The sequence below is a fragment of the Anas platyrhynchos genome, chromosome 3 (assembly GCF_047663525.1).
Source record: "Anas platyrhynchos isolate ZD024472 breed Pekin duck chromosome 3, IASCAAS_PekinDuck_T2T, whole genome shotgun sequence".
NCBI classification, from domain to species: Eukaryota; Metazoa; Chordata; class Aves; order Anseriformes; family Anatidae; genus Anas; species Anas platyrhynchos.
In genome coordinates, this window is record NC_092589.1 from 93,740,585 (window position 1) to 93,765,181 (window position 24,597).

General features: G+C 36.4%; 1 long non-coding RNA gene across 1 annotated transcript; it reads left to right on the plus strand.

Moving 5' to 3' along the window:
• The first annotated feature begins 723 nt into the window (after window positions 1-723).
• Window positions 724-24,373, plus strand: LOC110351848 (uncharacterized). The gene is made up of 5 exons (XR_002399842.4): window positions 724-1,509; window positions 19,035-19,127; window positions 22,937-22,993; window positions 23,552-23,649; window positions 24,171-24,373. It is a non-coding gene; the product is annotated as an uncharacterized lncRNA (long non-coding RNA).
• The last annotated feature ends 224 nt before the right edge of the window (window positions 24,374-24,597 follow it).

Sequence of the window (24,597 nt, forward strand, 5' to 3'; positions counted from 1 at the left end):
AGCTAAGGCATTGACTAAATAATGTAAAAGTGGTGCTTCATGCAGTGACTGCATTCATGTTTTGTGATGCCTGTTGTAGAAGACACTTAGGACCTCTTACAGATGTTTTTCTGTCACTATTTAAATAATTATAACCCTTCAAAATCATTCTAACCTCTGGCTTCCCTTCCCTCAGGAATCATGGCTAAGATAAAATGGGGGAGTTAAAAAGTGCAACTTTCCCAAAGCAATTGTGATTTGCTTTTCACTGAGCTATGAAATTTTTGCTCTGGTTTTATCATAGCTAGTAAAGCAATTATTATGAGAACATGAAAGTATTCTCCAGCATCATGAATATCAATTTTAGTTTCCTGTTTCTTGTGATTAAGTAAGTCATTTGTAGGTTGAGATTCCAGAAAAATAATTAGGAGCTGTCATCATGATTTCCAGGCTTTGAACATCAGAGGACATCTGGTAATGACACCTTCTGGGAATTTCTTGTGGTCTGGTGCTGCTGGTAAGAAATCATTTCTGGGGAACTTTGCTGCTGCTTTTTGTAGCAAGCAACTTTTATTGGCTGTTTCCCGTTTAGGGAGTGTCTACACCCAGTGTCCTCAGCTGACAGCTGATAAGGGAAAGTTGAGTACCAAGGTGGTGGGTGGGTAGGAGCTCTAGATTTGATAAGAAGGAGCACAAAATAAGTAGGGGCTTGCTAGTGGTTGTTACAGTTAGAATTATAACTAGGTGGTTAAGAGACGAGAAGAGGAGAAAAAAAAAAAAAAAAAAGCCTGGAAACTTTATTTAGAACACTGTGGGATTTCCTGGGACAGTGCAGTGATGGTGCTGATACACCATATGGCTTGGTTGCTAGCATCAACCAGAGGTACTACATTGTTGCTCCGGGTGCCTACTCCTAGTAGAGTCCCAGAGGAAAGCTGTGGAGAGTGCCTGGCACCCCTGCCCAATAGAGATGAGGGTGATGGCAGCCTCATCCATGGAGGTGTGCTCTGGATGAGTCACCAGGTGAAAAACTTGTAGAAAAAGTGAGCGGACTGTGCCATTGGGGAGGGTGGAAAGGAGACTGACACTGTCTGCAGAGGCAAGGTCTCAAACGGTGTGATATAAAGGAAAAGCAGCTACAAGTTTTTCTCAAGGGAGCAATGAATGGAGGCTCCCAAGAGAGGAGATCCTGGAAAACTGGTTTACAGCGACACAAAGAAGATTATTTTTCTGGCTGCAGATCTGCCGCTACAAAATATGAATAACATTCTGGGAATAAATGAGGAGAAATTGTTGGAAGAGGCATCAAAGCCAGATGAGCCTGAACACTGTATTTTCACCAAGGAGTGTGTTGGAGGCTTCCTTCTGTAGAAGAAGCTACTGATGTTTCAGTTGGCTTGTTGCATTCTGTGGCTCAAATATAAGGTGCTTTGGAGCCACTACTAAGGGTTTATGCAGCGTTTGGGTTAAGATTACTTGCTGCTTCCTGTGTGGGCAACTGGGCAGCATCAAGACTGCAGAGCTCTGGAGGTAAGGGTTGCAGGCTTTGGTTTACCTGGTATTCTCCTTGATCATCCTGGTGAAAGTGAAGGGCACAAGTAGGTGCATCCTCGAGGTTATCACCTTGCTGCTAAGCTATCACTGTAGACAAGGCTTTGGCTTGTATGGTTACAGGACACTGAGTAATGAGACTACTGTCAAATAGATCACATTCTCACTCAGAGCAACACATGACTATCTATACCATTGTTTGCAAACCTCATGAGGAAGGCTTTAAATTGGGTTGTTTGGAGCAATAGTTACAGAAAATTGAAAGAAAAGTTGCCTTCCTTGAAGGCAAGGAAGAAAGTGAGGAAGTGTCTGGGGATTAGCATGCTTACAGAGGCACCTACACTTCCCCCTTTGAAAACAGCAAAACTGTGTGTCTGTTTCAAATGCCAGCACCCAAATATATGCAGCATGGGAAGGAAACAGGAGGAATTAGGAGTTCATGAGCAGCTGCACAGCATGATTTCATTGGGATGCCGTGGGAGGTTGCCCTGAATATCAAAAGGGGCTAGGAAAACTTTGATCTTAAAGGACAATATCCTCAAAGCACAAGAACGAACTGTTCTCCTGTTCAGTTTGTGCAGGTGTGGCAAAAGGCCAGTATGAATGAACAAGGAACTTCTGACTGAGCTCAAATCAAAAAGAAACAACACAGAAAGTAGAAGTAGGGATGGATTTCCCTGCAATGTGTGGAGATGGAGACACAGCACAGGTTTATTTTTATATTTCAATAAGAAAGGCCTTACAAGAAATAGCATAGGAAAATAGTTGTTTTAATAAGATATAATAAAAAGAGAAATATAGATAGTGACTACCTCTTGTGTCCCTTCAGATGCTGGGAACTCTGAGTTCATGCAGAATTGCATGGATCCTGGATGTTGTTTTATTTTTTTTTTTTCTTTACATGACATGCTGAGCAGATACTGTCCTTGGAGAAAAGTTTGCCTTTCTTAATCCTTTGAGCTACTATGTATTTTCTTACAAGAAGGCATCTCAGTTCCTGAAGGTTGCTCACATGAGAACTTCCTCCTGCACAAGAACATCTTGCTGAACCTTTAGGTAAAGGCATGGCCGCACAGGCAATGTGTAATCACTGCTATCAAGGAGGAGCTGCCTGCAGATTCCTCTGTTACAATGAACTAGCTGAGTTTATGCTGTGGCTAAGAGATTTGTGCCTCACAATGCTGCCTGGTGGCCAATCTTTATCTGCAGCGCAGCACATGCCTGGGCCTACTTAGGTTAACTGCTGCGTGGATCACTTATTTGTGGGTGTACAATGGTCTCCTGGTCATGGTCATCATATTCCATCCCTTGATACATATAAAGTTTACCTTTGTTAAAAGTATTACACAGTACCGACAATATTACTTATCTATTCAGCTAATAGGAAGTTTCATGACAGATTGGGATATCTCAGTCACATAGCATCCATTAGTGTGTAGCACAGGCCAGCATGGGGCACTCCACCAGGTTCATATACCATATAGCTTCTCATGCTAAGTTAAGGGTTTCTCAAGCCCTAAGAAGGATGCTCAGTAGAGGTAGACATGTCCTGTTCAGGAGGATCAAACTCCTCAAATGCAAGGACTTCTGCAAGGCTCCCAGTATAGACCATCTGGACAGTTATGGAGCTGGAGAGCAGAAGATACAAGCAGAGTGTGAGAGAAGCCCATTTCTGTCTAAAGAAGATAAACCTGAAGGGAGAACTTATTGCTAGCTACAGCTACCTAATGGGAGTAAATAGAGAGGGTAAAACCAGATTCCTCCTCTCAAAAATTCATGGTAATAGTACAAAAGGTAATAGACTGAGGCTTCCATAAAGGAAATTTTGATTTGACAGCTTGGATTTTTTAATTTTTAGTTTTTAGGTTTTTATTTATTTATTTATTTATTTTAAGATACACTCTAACAGGTTGTCCAGAAACTCTGGGAAATCTCCATCTTTAGAAACATTCGAACTTTAACTGAACAAATCCTTGGTAACCGAATTTAATTGAGTCTCCTATGACCACAAATTTCATTAAATGACCTCCAAAAGCCCATTCCAACTTCCTTTCTGGAAGCTAACACCCCCTTATTCAAGACATATTGTACCTTGGAGAGAGAGAGAAAAGTTTTGTGTGAAGGTCAAGCTCAAGGTCATATTGTACCTTGGAGAAGGAGCGACAAAGGTTTTGAGTGAAAGTCAAACTCTTGTTTAAAATCCTGGCACTATTGAAATCAATGGAAATCACCCAAATGAATGTGCAGTGTCTAAGAACATCATCATAGCCTATAATGTTGATGCTCTGTGGCTGATCACAGATCATTAATTTTAACTCAAAATTGTTCAGTGCTGCTCTTTGCACTGGTTACATATCTGTTACAGATTGCTGCACTGTCATTTCAGAGCATGATTAAAGTTCATTACTGTCAGAATTAACACAGAAAAAGTAAACAACAGTTTGTTAACATTGTCTGTCCTTGTTATAAATTTTATTGGAAATCTAAATCTCTGGTGTTTACTGTTGGCCTGCATGAGGAAGAAGATTATTCTTTGCCTTGGTACAACTGCTGAGGATAGCAGCATCCTCCAGTATATATCAGGATTATGATTCTGCCCTTTCTGTAAATCAGCTACAATCCAAATATTTCTTGGTGATTCCTCACTGATTCTAAAGGAGGAAATATCATCTTCCCTCCTCCATTTCCCTTGCTGAAAATGAGAAAGTTCAATCAGCAACAATACTAGGTGCATGAAGGAATACTATGTTGCTTTCAGAGGATGTCTTGTTTTTTTTGGAGGCTATACTTTTACAATGCAAAGCGTGCAAAGAGCTTCATTTTATACTTTCTAATAGAGTTCAACTTCTTGTATTTACAAGAGAATAGGCACTAGTCCCATGGATTTTGCTGAATCAATATTCATCATTGCTTTTCTTTGTATCTGAGTTACAGAGAAAGGTATGAAATGGTCTAGGACTCACCGTAGGGTGGGCTATTATTTCTGTAGCTAGTATGACTGAACTCTGACATGATTCCCGCTGTGGGCTTGGGCTCCAAAATGTGGCAGCTCTTATTTCCATCTAAACACCTTCTCACTTCAGCAATTTTGTCACAGAGATCTTGAGCATGTTCAGTAGATCTTTTATGTGTTTATCTCACCCTCTGAGATCTGACAGGAAGATAAGAAATGCAACTTATTAAGATGAGAGAAACTCCTTTCCCCAAACTCACCAGAGAGGAGACAGTGTTAGAAAATTAAAAAATTATATTAATAAACGAGTTATTGTGTGAAAGTAGGTTACGACCAAATCCTGTGAAATTTGTAGTCTAAGATTACTGTAAAAATGTACTCCAGATATATATGACTATATGTAGAAAACATCTGCTTTGTGAATACAGCAGAGCTAGGGCAAAAAGTAGTTGCAACATAATTAAACTGCTTCTAAAGAAACCTTTAAGCAGGTCTGTGTTAGATGATGGCTAAATGGGAATTAAGGAAGCCTATCCTTATGTTTCAGACCCAGAAATCAATGTTCAGATCTGTTCTCCTGAGTCCTGTAATGACCAGGTGTTCTTCCAACAACAATTGAAAGGTACTGAGTATCTTGACAAGGCATTAATCAAGGTCATGTCCTGCTAAAGCTATTCAAGTCTGTGCTGGAGAACCAGTCTCCGATCTTTGTAAAATAGCCCAAAGCTCTGGCATTCAATTATCATTTTTCAGTTTCATCTATGGTTATATATAGGCTTGTACCGTGATGAAGCAGACCAATATTTCACTATGGTTAGGCTTCATTTGCCTTGAGTTGTTTTGACAAGTTAAGCAGCAATCCATAACTAACTGTTTTTTCAAGATCATAACTTACTCTAAAGTCACAATTTTGTAAAGGACACAAAAAGGGGCAAAATAAATCTCTTAATACAAGGTGGTTAACGGGTGAGAGGACATAGTGCTCAACTTCCTAGCATGCTAATGTTCCAAACCACTATTCTGTTTGGTTCTGCATTTATACTATATCAGCTGTAATCAAGTCATAGATTACAATATTAAAATAATAATTAACTTATTACAATATGAGAAAAAAATCTAAAATTGCATTGCTGTCCTTTGTGAAGTTTGTTCTCATAAAGATTAGGCATTCATGGAATGCCTAGGGATTTGTGACAGCCACTGGAAGTACCTTTTTGGTAGGAATTGGCATAGAATCATAGAAAAGTCCAGGTTGGAAGCAACCTTGAAAGATCATCTGGTCCAACTTTTAAAGTTTCCTACCTGTAGCTTCTATTTATTCATTTATTTATTTTAGACTGGTACTTGCAAAAGAACAACAACAATAGCCAATGTTTCTTTGCTAGTATAAAATCAAGATTTTTCATTAAATCTCTTTCCCTGTGAGAAAGTGCTAAGCTATTTTTTTCTTTTCATATCAATTCATCTTCCAATTTCTACCTTATTTGTATTAGAGAAGCAACTTAAATGAGGCAAGTCTAGAGAGATCAGAAAAAGGCAGTTCTGCCAAGGCCAACAGAGTTAGTTCAGCAAAGTATTTGTCAGAAATAGATAAAACAGGTGTTACTTGAAAAAGAAAAGAGACCTCTGGAAACATAAGTACAAATTCGGAATGAAAGAGGAGAAACTTGCAATAGCATTGTTAGCTAGTGAATGGCTAATATACTCCTTTCTTAGAACAAAGTAACAAAGATGACAATATTTTGAGGTTAAATATGCAAATACAAAGATAAGAGATAGAAGATTATATTATAATCTGGTATAACATGGTACATTTTAAACAGCAACATATTTAATTTACTGGACTCAACAAATTGTTTACTCAGGCAGATGGGCTGTCATTCAACCTGTTCTAAATGATAAGTAAAACACTAAATAAAATAAATTATAAGCAACCTTATAGTGAAATAGGCGGTATGAGATTAAAAGTGGCTGTACACAAAAGAGAAAAAAAAACAATCTTGAGGCATATATTAAGGTAAAAGATATTAGGGATGATGAATTTTATTTAAAAAAAAAAAGAGAGAGAGAGATTAATTTTTGAAATACACTAATTTTTACAATAAACAAACAACAAAATAATGATAATCAGTGGAATGAACAAATCAGAATATAGAAGACAAAGATGTACAGCAATGTAGGACAGCAAAACATAACAACAACAAAAAACACAAACAAAACTAAAACACCAAAAAAACAGGTCAGTGACACTTATATATGACACACATATGCCATTTGATATAAAGCCATTATATCAAAGCCAGTAGTCAGTTCAAGGTTTTGTTTGTTTGTTTGTTTGTTTTTTCTTTAAAATCTATGGTTACATTTCTTTAAGCTTTAGCCAAGCAAATTAAAGCTGCCAGTCAACATGGGGGTAAAACTCCATTTCATTCAATCATGATGAAATCAAAGTTGTCATCTTCTTTCAGTTCAACCTGAAGTTCAGCCTTTGGAATTTTATAAGTTTAAGTAACTTTAGAGACAAGCAATAAGAATGGCTAGAGAACATAATTAGTGTTTGTAAGTGGCTTCATGAGAAATACTAAAGCTTTCCTTAATGATTTAACCTTAATGATTCTATGATTCTGTACTTGCTTTTAAACATTGTGTACACAGAAAGTGTTGATATCCCAGAACACAAAGATGTAATTCTTTGCTGGGTATGTTAGGGCATATATTTAATACTATAATACTTGTCTGGGGATGATCGAAGAATATACAATGGAGCCAATGTCATTTTGGTGATACTGATATCTACAAGAGAGGAAATAATTTAGGCCAGTGTAAAGGATCAACAGGTAGTAATATTCTAAAGGAGCTTTAAAATATGTTACATCAGGTTTTCTCTTGCATTACCTGTTACTGTTATACCAGATTATCCTTCATTCTTCTTCAGTAATGACTGAGTTTTCAAGTCCATTGGTATAAAGCAATAAACAAATATCTAAGGATGCATCTAAAATAATTGATGATTTTTTAATAAACTGACTAAATACAGATTTATATACATGCTAGCTATCTTATAACAAACAAATGTAACTGTTTGTTGATCTGCTGTTGATCAGCCATTCAAGGGATTTTGAGTGTTCCTTAATTTTTATTTTTAACATCAGCATTGCACAGTATTTAGAGACTTCGAGAAATAAAGTGGTGTGGTGGTTTTACCCAGCTGGGCAGTTGACCTTCACCACAACTGCTCGCTCACTCCCCTTGCTTAAAGGAAAAGGGGGAGAACATATGATGAAAAGGGCTCAAGGGTGTCAAAGGACAGGGAGATCACGCAACAACTATTGTGATGGGCAAAACAGAGTCAGCATAGTGAGATTAGAGAAATTTATTGCCCATTAATAACAGGATAGAGAAGAAATAAAGGAAAGAAACCAAAAACACCTTCCCCCCCATCCACCCCTTTTCATCCGTCAGGAGCAAACTCCTCTAGCACAGGTCCCCCACGGGTGGCAGCTTCCCCCAGACCCCCTGCTCCTTCATGGGCTCCTCTCCACGGGCTGCAGCTCCGGCCTGGGGCCAAATCCTGAGGGGGCTCTCCACAGGCCGCAGCCTCCTCCAGGCAACATCCACCTGTTCCACCGCGGGCTCCTCCATGAGTTGCAGCGTGGAGATCTGCTCCATGTGGGACCCTTGGGCTGCAAGGGGACAGCCTGCTCCACCAGAAGCCTCTCCACAGGCTGCAGGGGAACTGCTGCTGCATGCCTGGAGCACCTCCTGCCCTACTTCTGCACTGCCCTTGGAGTCTGCAGAGCTGTTTCTCACTCCTCCCTTTCCCTGCTGCTGTTGTGCAGCAGTTTTTTTCCTTGTCTTAAATATGCTCTCACAGAGGTGCAAACAATATTGCTTATTGGCTCAGCCCTGGTCAGCTACGGGGCCCTTACCGTACATGGGTGAGCTTCTGGATTCTTCTCACAGAGACCAACCCTATGGCCCCCTGCTACCAAAACCTTGCCACATAAACCCAATACAAGTGGAAAGTAAACAGCTCGCACAAAGAAACTAGGTGGTTTTCATTGATCTGTTTTACTAAACAGAATTTTTTTAGGGCTGCTGAGAAAGTTCTTAGATTTTCTTTAGCAAGCATATCTGGTTAGCTGTACTAAATTAAAGGTGGAGTTTGAGATCTGGAGAGAATTCAAAGTAGGCTCAGTAGTCAAACTATGAAGACAATTTAGGTTAAGGCTGTTTTTGGCATTACATGCTCTCTTACAGCTATAAAGGTCTTAACAAGGTTATTGGTCAGCTCATTGCATAGGCACAGCTTTTGTCTGTTTTTTTTTTTTTTGTTTTTTTTTTTTTTTTATAAGGAGCATTCATATAGCTTAACTTGTCACCCAAGGCTTGAATGGATATGCTCCTTCTAAAATACAGGAGAATGCCTTGAATAGTATTTCCTGAAGAAAGCATTTTTACTGATTTAGAGGTTGCACTAGAGCTAAACATAGTGTTAGCTTGCCAGCTTTGCCAGATGAGTACATGGAGGAAAGGTGTTTTAAATTCTTCCTTTTCTTTTTCAGTTTTCAGAGCTTTAAAAAAATACCCTGAACAGGTATTTTATCCACTCAGGGTCTTAATCTTCTCTTCAAAGCCTTTCTTTCAAAACTTGTGGGCAGCTGGAGGGCTAAAATTGTGTCTGTGTGACTAAGACTAGTTTTATATTTTTGCTTTTTGAAAGGATGTAAGATATGTGGTGTGTAATACTGGAATAGACCATGTATCAGGGACTAAAACTCAGAACTTTCTGTGAAGCCAGGTGACAGTCCACACCTGCAAGGCTGTCATTCCATCTTTTTGGTATGATGTCCCTACAAAATGGAGTCTCCTCTCTCAGATGACTGAATAATAGAAGTGCAGAACAGCACTACTTCCTCTGAGCATTTTAAGAGAAAGTCACAGCCAGCATTTTGTTGACTCTAATGATGTATTATGTCTCTCATTCAATATACATTGAGGAACTAAAGTTTCCTGGTCCTGATGGAGTTTAGACTTAAGATAGCCAACCTAGTCAAGCTGACACACTTCTGTGGTCACGCCGCAAACAGGCAGATCTAGGTGCCAAAGAGATATTACTGTCTTGAAGGCAAAACTACGACAATATAATCCCTAATTAGAAAGTTGCATAGGTAATGAGTTTTGAAAGCTTGAACTCTTTAGGTTGCAAAAAGAGTCCTGACTTTCTGATGGTTTGAAGTGGGTAATGATTAAGACTCTTGCTGTTTGATTAAGTTGATTTGAAAGACTTTGCAGCTGTCTGTTATTTAATGGTCCTGCATAATCCTGAAAGACTGTACTTCAAATAATATGTGTTTGCAACACAAATCTTTGTCAATGGGTGGAATTGCCGGTTAGCAAAGAGCTTTCAGATGTTGCTTGGCTTAAACTCTAGGCCATTTGTTACTGCTGGATAGGAGCTATGGCTCATGCCCATGATGTTTTCAGCCCAGTTAGAGAGACACTAATATTAATTCACCCACTGTCAATGCTGAATGATGGATGAGATGAAATCCTTTGAAGTTCAAAGTCTTCTGGGCCTGATCCTACAGAATACATTACATGCACTTTTGTAAGCCTACAGGAAGAGGCACTAACTTCAGTAGCAAGAGATACATTTTTCTAAATTAAATTCCTACTCAAGTTAGTTTCCTAAAATGCTCCTTATCCTTTGCGATTAAGGAAAAACTCCATCATGTAAAGGATACATTCATACCATAACCATGTACTGACTTGTTTAGACACCAAAACATAAAAACAACAGCCCAAAGGACATGCCATGCAGTGTTGCTTATTAATTTTCTGTGATGTCCCATAAAGACCCACAGTAGTGCAATATCCTGTTATGTCCAAAGATCTCAAAGTAGTGAAGAAATACACTAATCCCCACAATAACCCACTAGACACACCTTGCAGTTAGGAAAACAAAAACAAAAGTTAAATAAACCATCTGACTTTATATAGCAATTGAAATGCTGATACAGAAATCATATCCTTAATTCCTATAGCTAATGCTGTTAAGACAGCCTCTGCTTTTACTGTAATGCTCCTGTAGACTTCAACTTTTTTTTTTTTTTTTAATTATAATTCCTCTTTTTCATTGTACCTGAGTATTTTAGAAATTAAATTTGATGTCAGTATCAATTTTGCAGCTGTTGAGCAGTATTATTTGGGTCAGTCAATTTTGATTCAGTTACATATTTTTATTCTGAAAATTAATGGAGGACAAGTATATTTTAAAAAGAAAAAGAAAAAAAAAAAAAAAAAAGAGGCTTACTTTGCCTCTAGGCCATTTCCAAATTGGGTCATTTTAAGAATCAGCTCTGGTTCTGAGCCAGAGGAATTCCTGAGAGGAAAGAGAGACTCTGGTACACAGTTATACCCCTTCAGTGATTAATATCTCAGGTTTATGGAAGTGTGATTTCAATTTTCCCTTTAAAATGCGGATCAAGCAGTTTTGCCAACACCTATTCTTCTCTGTCAAACATTTCACTTACTCTCAGCTTTGCAGACAGCTTCTGAGCTCTTTCTATTGCCTGGGTTTCTGTGACTGTATGTGCTTTTGATCATCAGAGTCTGGATTTTCTTCAGCACATTGCATAGAAGCTTTAGCCGATGTCTAGTAGTCTCTACTGCAAATATGGGGAACCAGGACCATAAAACACAGTAGGAATCTGACATTTTGGCTTATTCTCATCTGCTGATACCAATAGTGTCTGCCCTGATATCAGAAATGCAGCAAGACATAAAAAAGACGTAAAAAATGACTCAAGACAATTAAATGAAAGTAAAAGCATAATAAGGGTTACAAAGGGAAGAAAGTACAAAGAACTGACTATTCTCTGGAACCCTTTTTTTTTTTTTTAATAAATAAATAAATGCTGTCAACAGTGAAAATGACCAGCCTGGCTTTCTTTTAACAAGTGAGAATTGCTTACTGTGCTAGAGAACAGAAAAGAGAGTTCAAATTGAGGTTGTTGTATTACTGACAATATTTGGAATATTACTCTGATAAGAGAAAGGGAATTTGAAGACCTTGAGAATTGGCATGGTGGGGAGAAAGAGAGATAGGTAGGACAATTTGTCCTATTGACTGGCATCTGGGAAATGGCAGAAACAGAATCACAGCAGGATTTTCTTTCTCTGAAAGCAGAACAGAATAAAAGCAATTTGATCTTTGAGTGTGAATAGCTGGAAGAAGAGTATACAAAAGAACATATGCTCTTAGAAAGCACTTGACAAAATAAACTTGCACTTGTCTGAAGAAATACCTGTGTAGCCAATAGACTGCACATAGCTTGGCATTGGAAAGACATTGGATTTCATAGAACAACTGAGGTTGGAAGGGACCTTGAGAGGTTAACTCATCAACACCCCCATTTAAGCAGAGAAACCGAGGGTCGGACACCCAATACCAGTTGCCAACTGGGAATATTCAGTTAACAAAAGTAGTAAGTTAATGCACTGGATCCCATAACTGGGCTGTTTTTGTTTTTGTTTTTAATAGCAATTTAGTGATAAACAGGCAAAGTTTGAAAACAAATGTTGTGGTTTGGCTCCAGCAGGCAGCTCAGTGCCACACAGCTGCTTGTTGACCCTCCCCAGGTGGGATAGGGGAGAGAATCAGAAAGGTAAGGTGTGAGAACGCATGGTGTGAGACAAAGACAGTTCACTAGGTAAAGGAAAAGCCATGCACACAACCAAAACAAATGAAGGAATTCATTAGTTACTTCCCGTCAACAGGCAGGTGTTCAGCTACTTCCAGGAAAGTAGGGCTCATCAAATGTAACAGTTACTTGGGAAGAAAACCACCATCACTCCAAATGCTCCCCCAATCTTTTATTGCTGAGCATGATATCACATAGTGTGGGACATCCCTTTGGCCAGCTTGGGCCAGCTGTCCTGACTGTGTCCCCTCCCAGCTCCTGTGCACCCCCAGCCTTCTCGCTGGCAGGGCAGCACCAAGAGCTGGAAAGTCCTTGGCTCTGTGTGAGCTCTGTGCAACAACTGAAACATCAGTGTGTTATCACCACTATTTTCCTTCAAAATCCAAAGCAGCATCATACCAGCCTCACTGAAGAAAATTAACTGTAACTCAGCCAAAAACAAGACAACAAGAGTAATCCTACATAAATGAGAAGAGTATATAGATATAGATATATCACAGATGATTTTTCCAACTGAAGGAAATGTATTTGATTTATTTCAGGAGCAGAGTTCAGACAGCCTGGACCCCTTCATAGGTTGCCATTCACCAAACTGAGCTTTCTGTAGTAAGGTGATTTCCTTCAAATCTTATTTTTCTCATGGGCTTTTGGTTCCAGTCTCAACACCCATCAGTGATTAAGTCTTTTTTCAATGTTTGTGAAGCTTATCTGTTAAATGTGAGAGGAATGAAGTTAAACCGTTTTGGTTCTGATGACAATCCAGGAGTATTGAATATCATCAAAATGTGATCAGCCTGTTGGTTATAATTTAATTGCTTACATTTTAACTCTTCTTTCTTGGTAAAACACCCAAATTTAAAAATTTGCAGGTCATAAAATATGATGTAAACAGCAATGGAAAATAGTCATCAGGTTAAATCGTTGCTATTATAATCTCTTTTTCTTATTTCAGTTTTTGTTGAATACTGAAAAATAATATATATTTAATAATATTTATTTATACTTTAAAAATATATTTATTTTAAATGAATAAATACACGTAAATATATGTTGTTTGACAATATTGGTTTATATCCATTTCAATCCAGGAAACTTTTTAAAATTCACTTTAAGTGGGACTTAAACTGTTTAGATCATCGTCATTTCTCTGCATAATTAAAAAATTCAACAAAAATATTTTCTTCTGCTATAGAATAACAAAATAACTGCTGAAACATGCCCTAAACTTTGAGCATATAGATAGATCTTTTTAATAAGTAACCTTTACTCGTTTGTAGGGCTGAGCTGGAAGAAAATTAAAAGGCAGAAAGCAGAAATGATTGAAAAATCACTCGTGCACACATTTAGTTGCATAGCATAAAGAACCCCTCCCCTTTTCTGACACCCTATTTTGCTAAGGCCTAGCTGCAGCTGAGACAAGCTACAGAATAGCAATTGTTCATATCTCATTGAAGCAATACTTCCAAGTCTTCAAGCAACTGCATGTAACATATTTAACTTTTCTCCCTGTTGTTTCCTTCATCTGTAGATTGCCATGTCCAATAAATGTTTAGATGAGTCCTACATTTTTAACTGTGTGCAGAATGTGAGGATACTGACCTTAGCTTATGCTTTTAACTTTCTTGAAAGGTCACTTCAGTAACTCACAAAGCTTATTGGAAGTAGGTCATCACAGGAACTTGTTAGATTTTAAGTAAAAACCTTTTCCTGGGAAGTACTATGACGTGATATGTTATGCTAGGAGAGGAAAGATAGTGCTTGAAAGAGCATTCTAATGTGACATAATTATATTGAAGTGCACTTGGTAGCTGTATATGATAAGTCAGTATCCATACAGAATTCTCATCTGTTGCAGTATTTTAAACAAAAAGAAGTTCATATCCACTGTGTGTACTTTTACAAACACATACTGAAGCAGTCATTTCTTTATTAAAAAAGGTTTTTAATGTCTCTATTTTGATTAGGGTGTCCTATGGTCTTTAAATTAGAGGCTGGTTATTACACACCCCAGTATACCAGAGAATAATTTCAAATGGCTGTAATACATTTGTAAACAATCATGGTGATACCTTATCTTTGTTGCTAAATCCTAGATTCAAAGTCACTGAAGTCTATGTTTAGACTGCAGTCCAATTCTTTCAGGAATTTTAATATTAGAGATTGTTTTCAGGGTGCATCATGACATCCCATCTAACAACAGTTGCTACAATTATGTTTTTGTTTCTTTGTATAATCCCAGCTTTGCACAAATTCTCATAATCAGGAAAACAAAATAGATCAATTTTGGTACAAAGTTCTATAAAAGACTGAAAGGCAGATAAATAAATAAATAAATAAACCCACGAAAAACTACTGTCCTCTGCAGTTTTATATTAGGCTGAGTTTCTCATTCAATTTAATTTGAGTAATTAACCTATTCACAAATTATGAGTCTATGAGGAAGCCCATATTTATTTGTTTATGATAATCACTCTCCCAATTCTTTTATTATTTTCTTCCCTTCTCCCACTCTTCTGTGATAAGATATGAAGAAATGTACAATATATATTAAATGCTAAAAAAAAGATCTGGATTTCATTCTGAATACTCTCCAGCCATCCTAAATTTGTCAGGAAAAGGAGTTTGAAATTCCTGAGCAGAATATATAGATATATATCTATAATGATATATATCTATATGGTATCAGAGTATCTGATACCAGCCAAAGCTGAATACAGAATGCATCCATGATTGTTTTTATGTGTAGATTTTTTGCTGAGAGGAAAATCTCCTTGTTATTCCGTATGTGAATTATCTTATGAATAGTATTAATCACCAGAAAATATATTAGTTACTACTGCAAATAGGGTTGTTTATAAATTTCTATCCTAATCCCTATTCTAGTCACATTTGTCAAACTTCAGCTTTAATTTCTGCATTTGAAGAAAACTTTTAATTAACACATACATTTTAGTATTTTTTTTTAATTTAAGGATATTAAAATCTCTGAACCCTATTGTATGGAAAGACTGAAAGGAACCTAGGATTTAATGAATTTTTCAAACATTGTAATTTTGGTATAAAGGATTCTCTCTGCATCTGTTAGAGCTGTCAGTGTTATATGGTTTAGCCAACTTGAAAATCCTGGTTTATTTTGTACTTGGTAAATATATACTTGAATACATTCAATTCAAGAAGCAAGGGGCACAAACTGAAGCATGGGTGGTCCTGTCTGAACACAAGGAAACACTTTTTCACTGTGTAGGTGACTGAACAATGTCACAGGTTGCCCAGAGAAGTTGTGGAGTCTCCCTCCTCAGAGATTCTCAAAAGCCATCCTGGGCACCATGCTCATGGTGGCCCTGTTCGAGCAGGGGTTGGGCCAGATGCACTCCAGAGATTCTGCCAACCTCAACCATTCTGTGAATTCTGTATTCTGTATACTGTAGTGTACCATATTTTAGATACAGGTTATGGCTGTACTTTGTCACAAACCTGCTCATTATCCAGAGACTAGCAAAACATACATGCACACACACTCTTAGGATCAGGGATCTGATCCTAAGGCTGCTGATCTGCAGATCACAAGTGATCTGATCACTAGGCTGCTGCCTTGGCCCTTGAATGTCTTTCTCACTGGGCAGCAAATGATTCATTTTAGCTGCTGTCCTCTGGCTCAAATCTTGGCTAGTTTAATAAGTAAGCCTCCCTCCCTCTTTCTTTGTATTCCACTAAAGGATCCAAAGTTTGGTGGTTAAAGCACTGTTACAGTATGCAAATTCTGAGACAGGAATTTAACCCAGGTTATCCATCTAGGGTTAGATGGATGGATTTGACCCGTTATCCATCTAGCGATTTTCTTGTCACTAATCGTTGGGCAAAATGGTGACTTGATGTGTCTTCTAGGCTTTAGAAGTTTCAGCTCTGCTCAGTTGGAAATTATCCTTGGAGAAAGACACAGCTGCCTTTACCCAGAATGTAGGAGATGCAGCCTGACTCACAAAACTCTCAGAAAGGTCACAACTAGGTATATCCTGTGCTTAGCAATTTCTTCTCCTTCTGCTAGTTGGTCTCCTTCCATCATGAAGACTTTCCTGATTTCCACTTGGAAGCAACAAATTCTGTCCATAACGAGTCTTGGAATCTCAATTCAGTTTTCTGAGTAGTTGTCTGGCCTTAGTACATATGTTCCATTTATCTTCTGTCCTTTTTTGATTTACAGTATTTGAGCCACCAAGTCATGGAAAATTGTATGTATCTTTCCGTTGTGATGGCAGTGAGACTACTTAAGAGATAGCTATTACAACATATAGGGTGGGAAACCTCTGACTGAATGTGTATTGTAATATCAAATATATGGAAATTTATTTTGCCTATGAAACTTTTGCCTAGAAAGGCAAAATTTATGTGGGCTAATAATTCTTCTTTGTGGGCCATTTATCGATCTCAAAGACTTTACAAAGGATGAGTGCTAATTCTCTTTCTTGTCTGTCTCCATTGACAGAAAATGTCTTCTGGCCTAGTCTTTTCTGTCTTCAGATCTTGCAGTGAGCATAAAAGTTAAGTAACAAGAAACAATGAAGGGGGGCAGGGGTGCTGAACTGTGGCTTTCTAAATACTGCAGGACTGCATTTCTCTGACTTAAAAGTGCTAAATCTTATGTGAGCTGTTTTAACGGGATACAGAACTCCTCTGAGCTGATGAAGATACAGTCCACTCTCAACACACTTGTCAGAATCACTAAGCCTGCTCTCTGTACATCTAGACATGGATTGTATTAATGTTAATACCTGACAATTTAATATTTCTTATACTTCTTGTGCACTGCTGCTTTATATGTTGAATGAATACCCAACCCACATGAAAATTGTGGGTTTATCTATTATTTGCAATCTGGAAAAGTTGTGTGCATAAAAACTGTTTGCCTGCTTTTGAAACATATATACCTTAAATTTCTGAGCAATCTATTATACTAAGAGGAGAAACAAATAAATAAAAAAGTGAAAACAAAAAGACAACAAAAAAATCTAAAAAAAGCACTCTTTACTTAGAGACATTTCTTAAAAAATAAATTTCAGAAGTCAAAAAAATGAAGAAACAAATAAAACACTACTGCAAGTTTTTACATTTATATTTCAACAGATTTATTTACCAATTTGTTTGCTAATCCTATCAGCAAAACAGTGTGGTCCATAAGCAAGAAACTATTGGCTTTAGAATATGATTCATTCAGCCAATACCAATGAGGACTCTTGCTATGCAGTTTTATAGGCTGTGTTCATTTACTTTTAATGCTAAACTTTGAAAGCAATCTTGTCTAATTTGGGAATAATGGGCCATGAGTTACAATAACTCAGCAAAATATGTGCCATCTGGATTCTAAGTTAGCCCAGCAAAAATATTTATTTGTATGAAACAGCATAAAAGAGGTTTATATAATCTCATAGTAAACATCAAAAACAGACAAACAAATCTTATTTGAGTTGCTTGCCAGCTCTCACAATGCATAGTTGAGCAACCATATTTCTAAGAGTGTAAATCTGTGGTGAGTATGTGACAGCTTTGTGAAGTATAGTTAAAGAGTAAGTCCATATCTAAACAAGGAATGAAGTGAGACCCATTGGCTGTTTTATGCTTCATTCTACTTTCAGCCAACAGCTTGGACAAATACATCAGCCAGGAAACAGAAATTCTCTTACATATAGTTACTGATGTAATCATAATAGGAAAAACAATTCATTCTTAAATCGTGCCTACAACTATTCAGAGAATCTGTCAGATGTATTATAATATCATAGTTTTATGAAAACCGATTTTTATCATCTCCTTGACATCAAAAGCTGTGTCTGAACAAGACAGTGTTCCAATGTACATCATGCTGAAATGTGGAACCAAGAAATAGCGAAGTTCTTATGTTAGCTGTAGGTAGTCATACAGACATCTAAATGTTATTAGAGCAAGGAAGAAAAATGTGGGCTTTGCAAAATGATTTTGATTTTACAAATCCATATCTCAACCTGCTGTTCTTTAAGGACAGTGATACTAGAATTTTGGATCTTCTGCTTTTATGTGCTTTGTATTATCTGCTACAAGTGAAGCTTGAAAAAGTGGTCTCTGACTTGTACTGAAATATCTTTTAACAACCATAAGAGAATGCCATAAATAGTTGCATACTTGCAACTGATTAAATGTTAAATACCTATTTTTGTTGCTGTTTCTTTCTTTGAAGGACAATGGTTGTCTCTCATTAATCTGTCATTAAAATAATGATTGTTCACAAAAAATGCAAAATCCCTTAATTTAATTGAAGAACAATGGGTTTTGACAAGAAAGGTTTCTTACCTGATTAATCAGAATGCTCTAAATAGATACAGTCCACAACTTGACTATCATGGCTTTGCTCCTTTTGTTAATTATGGCTTGTTTTAGGCAGCAGAGGAAATGAGTAGCTCCATGAAATTTAAAAAATTCTGGCTATTTTCATGGCTGCACAGAAAAAACTTCATTAACTCTTCCACTGTTAAAACCAACTCAAAATTTGAAGTGTCATTCACCCCTATTTATACACCAAAACAAACAAACAAACAGCAACAAACAACAACAAACTATACTATAAAACATGAAAAACTACACACCACCTAACCCTTCCTTATTTCATAAACTCAGCTTTTCAAATGTATCTTTTATATTTTATATAACATTTAATTTTGATACATGCCTGTGAAATCAGTTCCTGAGACCAATACATCAAAACTGTAGTAAATATTGCAGGTCTCTTCTACCAAACAACTGTGAGGTAGAAGGATGCTACAGGGTACAAATGTTCTGAGTATCTCTGACCTGCTTTTTCTGTGATATTTTTTCAGTTTTTCTTTTCTAGTTGTTCTGTCCTCATTGTATGAAGACTTTGCTTTTCCCTGGAACCAAAGTGACTCTCTGACTCTGCAACATGCCTGGAGGTTTGTGATTGCATGTTCCTGTCTCTTTTTACTTACTCAGCCCACAAGTTTCTAGCTTCTTTGATGAAGGGATGAACTGATTGTCTCTGCATACCTCTCAAAACTGCACTTTCAGATTTTCTTTCTTAGATTTCTTTCATGGAGCCCTGATGACAGAGTCCAAAAACCTTCAGTCACACATTGAAAAAACACAGTACTAGAAGTTTTTTGGGAAAAAAAAAAAAAAAAAGTTACAGAATGTTATTTTTCTTCCTTTCTGCTTGTAAGCAAACCCTTTTTACTTGTAGTCTTTCATTTTTTTTTTCATTGAAAGTATATGACCAGAAAGGATGTAAATGGTTTCAGTGAGACCAGAGATGCCAGAGATGAAGTGACTGCTGGAAAGTCCACTTCTGAATGTCACAGGTGGCAGTTCATCCTTAACATTTTAAAGGAAAGAAAATAAAGGCATGGAGAACTCAGTTTTCTTCATCATTCATTCCTTTATATAATGAGGTCATATTTACATTCTACTTTTCATTTGCATCACGTATCTATGTATAAATGAACAAACACTTCATGAATTAATATATATAATTTAAATATAATTAATATATATAATTTAAACCACAAGTTCTACAACATTTAAAAGCTGTTATCAAATAAGTTTTGGGTTTTTTGTTTGTTTGTTTGTTTTTAGGTGGGACAACTCACTGTTCTTGTGTTAAATATTCACTGTTACCTCTAAACACTTTGCTGGTGTAGGCAGCCAGACACTCCTGGATAAGATAATTAGGGTTCTGACTTGAATAAGCATCCAACATCCAGGAATGGCCTAATTCAGTTTGTTCACTCTATGAAGTGTCAAATCTTGAAATATTAACCCATAACTCATTAATGCCTATAAAGCCTGCCTATACTTTTTTTTTTTTTTTTCATATTTGACAAGTCAAGAAATTCTCATTCCTATCAACTCTTGACTTTAAATCTTTTGGATGTAAATCTGTTAATTACAGAAACAATTCGGTAAACTAGATCCATTTCTCTGGGTTGCTACCACAGATTTTTGCCTTAAAATACAGCAAATGCTTACTAACCTTGTCACTAATGTATTTGTTGTGACATCAAGAATATATATATACATATATATGTATAAAGAAAGAAAAGGCATGTGGTTGAGATAAAAATAAGGAAAAATAGAGCAGTAACAAGAAACCCACAAGGATTTGGGTAGGCTGTAGCCTTCATTCTGGAGCACACAATTTCAGTGTAATTATTGTCATTGGTGAGAGAGGGAAGGCTTATCACAAAAACAGTAACAACATTGCCAACATTGCATTACCTGAGAATTGTGGCTCACAGTAAAAAATAGCAGAGTATCACACCAAACATGCTGGCCTGGCACCCCCTTGACAGGTAAAATGTAGGAATATAACCAGTGTTGAAAGTACCTGCTTGCAGCTAGCAGCAAATCACCATAGCAACTATGGCATTAAGAATAAATAAATAATAATAAAAAATAAGTAAACTGCTAGCAGTTCAAACCAACTTGGGAGGCTTTTCTTTTTCCTTTTCTTTTTCCTTTTCTTTTCCTTTTCCTTTTCTTTTTCCTTTTCCTTTTTTTCCTTTTCCTTTTCCTTTTCCTTTTCCTTTTCCTTTTCCTTTTCCTTTTCCCTTTCCTTTTCCTTTTCCTTTTCTTTTTCTTTTTCTTTTTCAAGAAAAATGCATTTTATAAATAGCAATTGTTTGTGAGAAAAGGTAGTGATACTTCTCAATATATATTTTTTTGTCACAGTACTTAAAGAAACAGGTCACAAACTGGGAAATGGGATGTCACAGTGCTGCTCTGTATTCCATGCATTAGACATGCACTGTATTCATTGATAGCAGTCTATACTTTAGTTCAGTTTGGCTCTCAGCATCAACACTTGGTGTGCTTATTACTTTTTGCTGCAATTGAATAATTCAGTTTCATTGTTTTAGCTGGAATACATGGCCTGTCATTCTATTCTCATGGATATTCAATTTTTGGTAAATGCCAACAGGCAGAATTGAATGAAGTCATTAAATGAACTTAAAGAAACTATACGATACCACAGACATGAGAGGTATCTTTTATTTCTAATGGCTTTAAAAATTCAGAAGTGTTTTATCATTGGCATTAGAACTGAGTTTTTTTCTTCATATCAAAGGTTTCTCCAAACTCCCATTTCACTTTTCTGAACAAATAGCTGCCCAAGGTGAATGCATTAGCAATGTGTAGCACTGAAATGAGTGATACTATTGCAGTCAGCTGTCTGATTATTCAGCTGAGGAAATAATCTTGGTTGAAAATGAAGTAAGCATATTGAACTTTGACAGCTTGTATTGTACTCAGCCATAAGCTGCCACTACCATGAAGAAATGGTTATGAACTTTGATATGCTGCCACACTGAAATTCCATGTAACAGGGAGAAACCTCTGCAGGACAGGAAAGGGCTTCTGAGGGCTCACCCCACAAGACAGTGGAAATAAAATGCTGATAATTATTAAGTAATCTTTATAGCCTGTTTAGTCTTGAATATTTTCCACATATTAACTTTGTGATACAATTTATGAGTTAATGTTGCAAAAAATGTTACCACTAGATTTAATGAAAGTTAGCCATGAAAGATTACATGAAAGTTAGCTGTTCTGGTAAAAGGTCTTTTACAATTTTCTAATATATATATATGTATTAATGCACTCATATGGGAATACATATATTCTCAGTCTCCATACAGTCCATTATGTTATTTTTGTGTGTTTGACCAGAGCAAAATCTGCTCTTAAATTTAGTTAAGGTCCTATCAGTGCTATCTCACAACTGTATGTTATTCATGATTTGTAATGTTTACAACAACAACAGAAAGAAGTAAAATAAAACACTGTATATGAAAATGATGAATTTTAAGGGTGCTAAAGGTTCAAGTTAGCCTTGTATAGTTTATGTTTTCCTCATAGAAAATGTAAACTATGTTTAAGCTATGTGTTTTTTTTTTTCTTTGAAATAAGACCTTTATTTTTGTAAAATGCATTGAGATATTTGCTAGTGTAAACAGATGAAAATGAGCTCTTTTTTTTTGCATCAGAATCACGACTGTATTGGCATTTAAAATGCAGTGATTACTCTAAAAAGTGTGAAAGCTGGAATGGGGGCATTTTAAAAAGACTTACGGTAATTAGAGTTCTGTTCTATAGTGAACAGTATCTGTGGAACTAAAGCAAGTAAATACTTCTGGTAATTATTATTTATTGATTCAGGCAAGTTCCACACAACTGAAAGGAAATATAAGGAAGCCAAATAATTTTAGGTTTTGGCATCCTAGCCATTTATTTCTGAGGATGAAAATCAGATTTTAAATTTTCACTGAAAGGACAGCTTTTGCCACAGATCTGACCTGTTGTCTTGCTATGTGATATTTTGTTTTCCTTTAGTTTGTATTCCTTTAAGAACACTTTAAAATGCATAGATAACTACTACGTGTTACATAGTGTTGCATTTGTCAGCTACAATTGAATAGGTATGCATGAGATAATTATATTTCTTGTCACAACAGATATTGTTCATGTCTCTTAAGATTTTTAGAAAGAATCCCTTCAATTAAACCTGGCAGATTTGCAAAAGAAGTTTTCAAATGTATGTCTTGTTTAAAAGGCATGTGTCATCATTGTGATGTGGAAATGAGTACAAAATTCACAAAATGTTCTTACATTAGAAACCAAAAAGAAAAAAAATAATAATATATACATATATATGTATAGTATTGAGAAGGCTCAAAGGTTCTATTTATTTATTTCTTTTTCATAGGATAGAGTGCTCTAAATCCTTTCTCTGTTTTGAACTAAACTGTACAGGTAGGGAAAGGTATGTGTACCTTGAAAGTCTTTTATCATGTTTTTTCCACTCATCCAAAACTGTGCAAACATTGTTACTTTTCAGGCAACAAAGAATGCTGAAATTCTTGCTGTCCTTCAGGCTAAATTGGTACTGAATTTTTGGATGCATTCTAGTAGTTTCCATTACTTCTGTTGACACTATGAGGCTGAAAAGTAAGCCACACTCTTCTTCTGAGACACTGTGTTTTATTAAAAAAACAGCGTTAACTAATGTATGTGAAAGCCACAGCTGTCTGTGACAGCATATTGTGTTTTGGAGCTCTGCTCTTATTGAGGTAGTTAGCCTGGAAAAGAGTATGAGCATTTAGTGACAGTAATGACACCGGGGCTGGTGGATGATGGTGGCACATACACTCACTTTCCATGGCTGACTGTGTCTGCATTAAATAACAGGATCATTGCTTTACACTTCAAGTGCCAAGTGAAAAATATTTTTCTAATTGGCACATAAGCACTAAACTCATGATACTCTCCTGTCAAGGAACTAGGCAAAGGAAGTGAGACTGATTTGTTTCTGCTTTTACAGAAATTATGTTGAAAGGCAAAAGCTATTCGTAGAACATTACTCATGTATTAACTATGAGAGAGTGACAAATAATGCACTGCATAAGCCATCTACACTGGGTAAGTGTGAGAGTTCTTACCTCTTTACACACCCATTTTTCAATTTTTATGTATTAGGTTTCTAGCAGAGTTTGGGAAAGTCTTGTTCTTTTGACAGGGAAAGACCCATCAATACCAGGCTCATCATTTCAACAGAAGTTTTGTAATAGTCTTTTCACTGCCAATCTTTTGCCACATCTGAATTCTATATCTTCTATATTACCCTACTTTAATAATAAATAAATAATTATACATTTATAAACAATAAGTTCAGACAAATTCGTGTTAAATGTAAAATGACCAAGTCAAACTTTTACTTGTCTTTCACTCTGTATTTGTGCACCAGTATGACCTAGTTGTGATAGTAATTTAGAAAAACGCTATGACAGAGCTTGCACTCAGATATGACAATGATATACATGTAACAGGTTTAAATTTAAAAATATATATATATAATAATAATAATAAAAATATTTATATTTGTCTATACATTTAAGCATTGTATCTTATTTCTGGGTTATTTTTTGTTTCTATATTTTCAGCAAAGCAACAAACTGAAAACAAACAGCCCTGGGAGCAGAGACTGAAACTGGCTTCTCTGACCTCTCAGGTGACTTTCCTGACTTGTAAACCAGAGAGATGTCGTTAGCCCAATTCATCTTTGTTTCTCATAGGCAAGGTGAAATAACTTCTCCACAAGGGATTAAGATTTTGCATCCTTTTTCAAACAGATGAAAAAGTGCAACATGACAGAATGTAAAGAAAACAGTTGTGTTTTTTTTTAAACACTTTTGTTAGAATTGTGTTATTGTTTAAGTTATTTGTAACTGCTTTCAGTATTATAAAGGAATATCTTAAATCCTGTTATTTCTATTTGTGGCTTTCTGAAACTACTTTGGCATAAGGAATATTCAGGAAGGAGTAGAACTGTAAGGAGATATATATATATATATATATATATATATATAT